Source organism: Lolium perenne, chromosome 4 (genome assembly GCF_019359855.2).
Source record: "Lolium perenne isolate Kyuss_39 chromosome 4, Kyuss_2.0, whole genome shotgun sequence".
Lineage (NCBI taxonomy): Eukaryota > Viridiplantae > Streptophyta > Magnoliopsida > Poales > Poaceae > Lolium > Lolium perenne.
Window position 1 is genome coordinate 13,621,087 of NC_067247.2, and position 9,038 is coordinate 13,630,124.

General features: G+C 40.1%; 1 long non-coding RNA gene across 1 annotated transcript; it reads left to right on the forward strand.

The window, feature by feature from the left end:
* Window positions 1–1,580: 1,580 nt before the first annotated feature.
* LOC127291807 (uncharacterized) lies at window positions 1,581–3,398 on the forward strand. Its single transcript, XR_007844739.2, has 4 exons — window positions 1,581–2,665; window positions 2,746–2,817; window positions 3,035–3,158; window positions 3,276–3,398. It is a non-coding gene; the product is annotated as an uncharacterized lncRNA (long non-coding RNA).
* The last annotated feature ends 5,640 nt before the right edge of the window (window positions 3,399–9,038 follow it).

Genomic DNA, 9,038 nt, shown 5'->3' on the forward strand with positions numbered 1-9,038 from the left:
ATTAGATTTGTAGACAGGGAATCAAAATAAACATAATTGTTGGTTTTTCTCTTGTTATTTTGTGGTGTTGAAAATTTTGGCCCCTCTATTCAGGTGGGTATCGAAACATGCCAAAACAGGCTGTATGATCTTCATATGCCAAAACAGGCTGTATGATCTTCATATTACTTATTATCGCCATTTCTTCCTGTTGTTTTACAAAGATTTTTCTTTCCATATGGTGTTTCTCATCTCAAAATGGATTCAAACCAGATCACTTTTTATATATAGGTAAACCGCTTTGTCTTCATTCTGTCTTTGTTTCTTTGAGGTGTCAAAATCTTATCAAATGCATACTGTGTGGTGCTAAATTAAAAATATAAGCTATCACAACAGTATACAATATTTAGCATGTTTTTACATTACTTATACAATATTACAGGGTGCTTTTAGCTTCCTTTTGTATGTAAATGGTGCCTTTGGTATTTTCAAAAGTGTTTCAGAACCGGCCTGTTTATAAGATAATATAAGTAAGCAAAGGATACAACAGATATAGTAAGCAGGAAAGCAAATAGAATTATTCAGATGGAGAAATATAGTAGTAGGTACCAGGACACTTAATGGTGCAGTTTTTATGTTTGATCACATGGAGAATATATCTAAATTGATATATTTTCGCTCAGTAGAAAAATGGAATTATTTTGTGATAGATCCGAGCTACATATATATAGTCTTAGGTAGTGATGATCTATATGTTATTTGTTCCATTGCAGGTGTTAGAAAAGAAAGTTCAAGTTTTAAGTGTCTGAATTTTGTAGCAGAGACTTTATGAGGCTAGAAGGTACGGTATGCATTTATCTTGCCCATTTATTTTTGCTTTCTTTGTGTTCCTGCGATGGCTCATGAGCTGAGAATAAGATATTGAGTGAGCCCATTGTTATGTTTGATTCGGATGGTTTACATCCTTAGTTGAGGCATTACTGCAGATCTATCTCCAGAACCCTGTGACTCAAATATAAGCTGCAAGCCAGAAAGAATATGCTTTATTGTATCTCCCTTCCTTGATATTTTTTCTTCTTTACCTATGATATTTCTTTCGCAGAACCTGCTTTTGTTCCTTTCTCTGGGTGGTGGTTGGGATCATTATCTAGCCCCTCCTGTTTCTAATTGATGTTACATTTCAGCTCCTCTAGGATTATAGCCAGCAATGTACATAATAGATGAAGATAAAAAATTGTTTATGCTTCAAATGTTTTAGTGGACATATAACCAGGTATTTTATTCCTTGGCATTATAGCTAATTAGTTATATACTTCCTATTCTGTACCTAGATTGCACATATAATTGATCTACTGGTTGCCTCTTTTGTTTACCTAAATATAGCATCGAAAACGCGTCCAATAAGTATATCAAGCGTCCTTTTTCTGTTTATTTTTCTTTCTTTTACAGTATGAAATAAAGAGAGGAACCAATATGTTGTGAGATCTTCAGCATAATTTTACACATCGGACATTTGATCAAAGACCAATTACTTGACTTGAGACATCTATGCTTGACAATACTCTTATACAATTTTATCTATGGTGGTGATATGACGAGTGTCTTCTTTTTCGTTGGCGGTCAATTTTATCAAATACTCTTATACAATTTTACTTTTTAGTAGTTTTGGACACTCAAAAGTCTGGTGAAAAAAGGCCTTGGTAGTGCTGATTTGTAGGTTTGCTTCGCTACGCCGAAGGTGCAGTTCCCTCAGGGCTCAAGCTGAGTTTACCCTTCTGGCTAATACGGCAACATGTCATTTTGTTCGATGTCTATTCTTGCTTGCTGGTGGTGATATGACGAGTGTCTTCTTTTTCGTTGGCGGTCAATTTTATCAAATACTCTTATACAATTTTATTTTTTAGTAGTTTTGGGCACTCGAAAGTCTGGTTGCCTAACCACGTGCTATTCATTTTGGTGTTTGGCCCTCCCAAGGAGGTAACATATACATGTTGCTCATACTGGATTTTCTTTTATAACTTGGTCTATGTAACCTATTTTAGAGTATATAAAGCCTGGGCCACGAGTCCTTCCGTTTAAAAGGGATATAAATAGTTCTAAAAAAAGGGATATAAACCATCCAGCCAAACGTCATTCCACAAGGAACAATCACCTAGATTTTCTGTGCATGTTGTAACTCCTTTGTAAATAATAAACATGGCTAATTAATTGACGCGGTTAGCTGAGTTCCTGTTAGGATGTTGTAGTATCCAAATATGTTCAAGTTCGTTCAAAAAAAAATCTGGCTAGGTGAGTGCAAGTTTGTTTGGCTTCAGAGTCACAGAGTAATGCAGAATGTGTCCTTGCGTAATTTTCATACGTTATGAGACATCTGCGTTGTTTCCTTACGGGTGGAGCCTCAGCCTCATTTCGTCCAAACCAAGTTATAAAATACTCCAGCAATAATGCCCTTTAGTTGTCACTTACAAAAGATGAAAAGAGCTCAGTTCAGCAACCTATTTTTGTAACTGATTCATACTGCTGACTGAACTTAATAAAGCTTACAAATGAATAGAAGGATAGATCACAGCAGACGAAATTCTATAAAGTGGCTAAGTTGCAACTTATGTATAAAAGCAAAATTGCTATGTTTTCCTGAATTTTCTTAGTCGGATTTCCGTTGCAGTGAGCAAGAAAAGAACGTCTGGTAAATCTCCTTTCCATTTCGTTTTTATTTCCATTAATACTTGAGTTGGCATTTCTGATAGTTTTGGTTGCTGTTGGCAGCAACGAGGCGGATCATATTGAGTGGTGTAAGATCGATGATTGTATGAGAAATCCTCTGGCTGGCTTCTGAAGGTACGATGCATCATTCTGATTAGTTTATCTGACAGTGAAGTATGTGTGTGTGTGTGGTTCTTGTGATCTTGCATGATTTGAATGTTCAGTGAGCGTGTGAAGTGAGCACCAGATCTTATGATGTTTGATAATAATGGTCTTTTGTTCCTGATATATCAATTGGTGAAGTTGTAGGAATATATACTAATGTAGATGTTTATTGCTTTGTTATTTTCAGAAACTGATGTCATGTTCACATGTTAGAACATGGATAGGTACTTCTGGATTGTCCCTAAATCCTGGGCAGAGGCATACCAAAGAATTTCTTCTGATTGGTTATCATTTCTACACTCACCTGCATGGTTCACATTTTCTCCTAAATACATTTTCTTTGATAAAGATACATTTTCTTTGATAAAGATGCATGTCGCATGATGCTATTGAGTTCTGAATTGTGCATGGGTTGTTTTTTCATGCAGGTTAAAATTCAGGTTTAGCTGGTTGAGCCTCCAAAATATGCAGTCGCGGGGGAGAAGCTGACCTTTGCTGGGTACTCGGGCTGAGCGTCGGAAGATGATGAGGAAGCAATCCTAAACAAAAAACCATATTAGCAATGTCGTGTTACAAACAGAGTCTAAGTTTGCTTGCCACTATGAACACCGGAACTCACTCTGTTAGGCTCTTTGACCGTGCAATGGTGCTTCTTTGGAAACTCCATATTAGCAATGTCACTGGCATCTTATCTGATTGCTGCAATAGGCCTTTCTTTTTTATAGAGTGCCATGTTGTTTCTAGGAAAAATCTGAACATACTCTTTACAGTATATAAAGAAAATGCATGTTGCATGGTCAAAGTTAAGTGACCCTGGTGAATTTTTTTTATTTCGTGTACATGACATGCTTGCTGAAATTATAAATTTTTTCCTCAGGTCAGTGAGAGTCTATACATTTTAAACAGACCAGTTCACAATTCTTTTCCATCATTTTACAAAATAATCATACGAACTATAAATTTGTGCGAATTCTACGGGGTCGTGCGCCAAGGCGCACATCTAAATCTAGTGTATATAAGAACTGGGTCCCGTGGCTTAATGAAGCGATCTGAATGGTGCAGCTCTTTGTGCCTCGGATTGATGACGTGGCTGTTCTGCGGCCGTGCGATGCTATTCGGCAGGACGGTGTCGATCCATCCTCGTCTGGCTCAGCACACTCCGACACAGAAGTAATGGCACGCAGAGTCCCGAGACCGCCGCCCTCTCCACTCACCAAAGAATCTTCCCTCTTCACTCCCCAAATCACGCCGAGCTCTCTTTCCCTCTCTCTCGCCGCCGCTTGCCTCCGGAGACACAGATCAGCCTCACAGCTCTCCGCCCCGGCCACCCCAGCCACGCCGCTCCCGTTCGAAATACCCTACACACGCCGCCCTCCGGCGACCTCAGTCGTGTCCCACACGCGAACACCCTACCGGCTCTCGTCATCGACTAACCGGCCTCGCGAAGCTGCTGCTGCTGCTCCTCCTCCTCCCCGACCTTCTACGCCGCATGGCTGGACTGGACCCCCTCGTCGGCGCTCCGGTCCGGCGACAAGGAGGCCGACCTGCTTCTGGCGCGCCTCTCCAACGTCAACGACGACGACAGGCTGCTGCTGCTCTCAACGACGACGACGGGCCGCCGCCGAGTAGGCCGGTGAGTACGATGGGGCGTTCTTCCCCGACCACCCACGCGACATGCACCGCCTCCCTGTCTCGCCTCTGCTCTAGCGGCGCAGGCGGGCGGCCGGCAACCATGGCGCATCCGTACGGTGACGGCAAGTAGCGGCAGCTGTGGCCGTGGATGGAGAAGGGGGTCCTTCTCCACGGATCAGGTTCGTCCGCGTCGAACTCTCTCTCGATGGTAACCCCCATATGTGATCCCCACTACGAATTCAGACCTAAAAAGGGAAGATTTTCAGCTGCGCTGTGTATGTTTGCTTGGCGTGTATGTGTCTGAAATCGGTTCATAAAAACTTCAGGCCTGTCACTATTTACAGGCACGCGTAGGTTCAGTTGTTAGCTTGAAACGACTAGTAGGATTGTTTTGCATCAAACTGCATTGAACCTCGCCTACTGTGATGATGCGGTGATTCACATGTAACACTGGGATGCATGTGGTCAATTGAAAGACGAGGCATAGTATGGACTTGGACTATGCAGGGGTACTGCTTTTTGTTTTCAAGCTAACAGTTAATGACTAGGATTGTTTTGCAAAGCCTTTGCTTGGCTATGAATCGAAGATTTTGAGCTGCACTGTGTATGTTTGCTTCGACAGCAGGCGCTCGTGTGTGTCTGAAAACACTTGGACTGAATCGGCATCAAACGCTGATTCAGTTAGTGAATCAATGTGGCGTACTTGGTTCAGGTGATCAGGTCAGGCGTGCATATGGTAGTTGTTGGTGTGAAAAGAACCCACGGCATGAAACACGGTGATACCTTAGACATGAATAATTATTGAGTTTCCAAGTTGACGTTACATGCTGATTCAGTTAGTGAGTCTTTGGTGTCATGTTTCTTGCCAAGAGTTTATTGGTGAGCTAGGTAGCAACTAGTAGCATGGCAGTGTTTATGGTGCCTGTTCATAGTACTAATCATCTCTTCGCTGACTTTTTCTTATCTAACAAACGCCCTTTAATCCTTTATATATCTCACCATGATAAATCTATGGATTTGTTAATTGACTTTATTAGGATAGTATATTAGTGATTAGGGATGAACAAAATATTGAATAAATATGTTCTTGGAGGCTCGTAGCTGTTGTGAAAGCTAAATGGGAGAAAGTATCTTCTTCGAATTTGTAGCTCCAGTAATCTTGAACACTAGTGTTTGTGGGGAGGGAGATATGTGGCGTAGGATATTCGGGGATAATGAACAGGTAGGAGGGAGGCTATGTGACCCTCGCATCGACAACTAGTTGTTGCGATAGGGGGTGGGGGACTAGCACTCCTAGGAATAAGGTCACAAGAGCCGAGGGGTGTTGTTGAATACTTTTAAGTACAAATTACATATATACTAAGAATATAAAATTAATAAGTACCTTTATGGGCAAAAATCTCCACACGGCGTGTTGATTCAGTACTATTTTTCTCCTTCTGGTAGCTGTGTCAACAACAAGACCATGAGTAGACTGTTAAAAGCTCGGCAAATTCAGTTTTTATCACGTGGTGGTTAACGCCGATATGTGTGCATGACCTGGATTGTTGTTAGTAGTTTAACTAGGGAGTGTGCTACATGCTAATGTATTCAATTTTTGAGTCAGTAACCAAGCAAAGGCTTTGCTTTCAACAGCTGCATTTTGGCTATAACCAGGATTTTTCTTTTCAATGTTCTTTTGGTACCCCGCTACTTGACCCGATTAAAAAGATTGTTGTCCTGTTTAACTAGGATACAAATTAACTAATGTAAGTACCAATAGCCTTTTCTTGCATATGTAGTTATATTCTTGATTACAAATCTACAATATAGTTTATAGAATTACCTCATAGTTTCATATATAAATACTAAATGAAAGAAAATTAGTAAGAAAGAAAAGAACTTGAATATATTGGCTATTTTAATACTCCTTTTGCGCAAGAATGAATCATGGAGTTTGACAAGATCCAAAACTTCAGTGGTCTTGAAAATATGACCTTCCTTTTCTATAGCAACCCTAAACTCTCCATTTTTGGTTCAGTGATTCTTCTATAATTATTATGAGTTTTTTCTGAGCAATAGAAGAAAAATAATTAATCATGGATGATTCTTTTATCCTTAAATACATTGTGTTCCTATTGAAGAACATCAGAACTCAAATTCAGCCCAAGCTTATTACGCCATATCAGCAACCTTATTGACTAGTCGCATTGACATGTGCTGGTCGTCGATTGGATCATGTTTCTTTACCCCTAATTATTCTGCTAGTCAGTTTTGTTGTTGAATGGGGCATGTATCACTGGCAATGAAATTGGAGTAAAAACCAGTCTTGATTTTTTTTGTACAATTAAGCTTGCTTAGTATGTATGAATCTGTCACTAAGTAGCTTGACAAACTGCTACCATTTGCTGTATATTGTTTTTTCTTTCTATAGAGTGTTTTTTGTACATGAAGAAATACGTTTACATGCTCAGTGGTCTTCATTTCACTTGATTGTTGTTGCAACCATACACTTGATTGTTGTTGCAACCATATTCTCAGTTTGTCATATCATCATGCAAGTAATTGTAAACATTTTTTCACTACTTGTGTATGGTGATATCTGCATGTACAACTGTCAAACTGATTTCTTGTGGATCATATATTGATCGGAACTGTGATGCTTTTGGTGAATTTCAAATTCATATGCAGCAAGCTGCTGGTGTTGGAGGCCGGCAGCAAAGAACAAGGACACACTGGGTGGTGGGAGGGCACAAGAATGGCAACAGGAGGCACGGAGGAAGAACTAGAAACCATCTGCCTGAGCTGCAGCTGCTGCTGGCGTCCATGTTACCAAGCTGCCGCAGCTGCGACTTGTGAGGTCTCTCTTCTCCTCCTTTCATGTATTCTTCCACGTAAAGTTTCCATCTTTTTCTCCGTTGATGAAATGTGTACATAAGAAGAACACATGTTTGGGTTTTGTTTATTTCTGCAATGCGACCAACATTTTTTGTATTTGCTAAGTGCAGTGATGCTCTGCTATTACCTACTTGGTAAGTGTGGTGGTGTGGTACGCTATTCTATTTGTACTTTTGTAGATGTCACTACACGTTATCCATTATTATTTGGCACTATAGGTCTGTAAATAATTTAGATATGCCAAGCTATATGTATTTCGATTTTTATGGTGTATGTATTAGCAAAGGTTTATGAGTAGATTTTTTTTTCAAAAGCACAAATGTTACTGTGATCCTCCAGTTTTTTGAAAGGATTTCTTCATTGGTATTCATCTATGTGGTCTTGATTTAATTGTAGCGTCATTCATCTATTCCATAAGTATTATTTACTTTTTATTGTATTTTTTATGATGGATTCATATTTTGCATTGGCGAATGCATATTTGTGGAATCAAAATTAAGTTAACTTGATATGTAAATGTGTAATTCAGACCCTGCTATTACAAATTGTTTATTCTTTACTTATATGAAAGGATGTTTCCTTCTTGATACATGACCCATGTATATAGCTTGTGAACCTTTTCCTTGGTAACGGGGTTGAATGGTGTGGAATCCGAAAGCGACACCCTTTGCCTGGGCAGTAACAGTGAAACTCAGTGCGACCTTAGACAAAATTTGTAACATGGAGAACTTTTCTTACAATCACCATTTTCTTCAGCGAGTCACATTTTGCTACTGGCTGTGCAACGGAATTTCAAGGTTTTGAGTCTCAAGTTTAGCATAGTATGGTCTGAAGTTTTGGTTGTCCTAGCCTACTTCACAGGCTGAGTTTCCAGTTGCTGTTACATGCTGATTCAGTTAGTGAGTCTCTCGTGTAATGTTAGCTATTGAATATGGTAGGAACAGAATCATAGCACACTTGATCCTTGCAAACTGTTGTATGTCTAATTGGCTACATTATACTATATAATAGATGTATTTACTGATATATTTCGGTTCTTTCTGCTTATGCTTATGCAGGTGCTGAAAACTTGTATATTTTCAGGTTGTAGGTCTAGTTGGCCCTCAACTTTGACTACTTCTGCCTTCCTATTGCGCGATGGCGGTGAGGTCACCGTGCCACAACCATGGGAGCGGTGGCGTTCTTCTACATGAGTGCATGGTAGCTAGTTTAACCATGTCCATTTTTTTAGATGGCGCTAAACAAGAAAAGAAGCGTCGTTGTCGCTTTGTTGACTCGCCGGATAATACTTTGGCTTGTAAATTTTCAGCAATCCTTTCATCATCTTTGACCTGTTGATTTTTCAGGCGACGGCATCGGATCTCTCCTACATGTGTAGGAGGATCTTCCTCGGTCGTTCTACTCGGCCAATGCAACGGGGGCGACAAGGACCAAGTTCCAGGATGGTGCCCCTCGTCTCTCCTTCCTCTTCGAGCTTCCCCGATTTATGCCAGAAGCTTGCCTTCTCACAGGCACAAGTAGAACTCATGACATGTTGTGTTGGAAGGTAGGCCTTCTTTTCTTTTGACTATAAATATCTATTACATGATCTTGTGTGTCACTGTGAGTTCAAGAAATGATTCGAAGGGGGTGAACAATTAGGATGAGCATGCTTAGCATGCTGTGTTTAAGTTCTTTCCTCT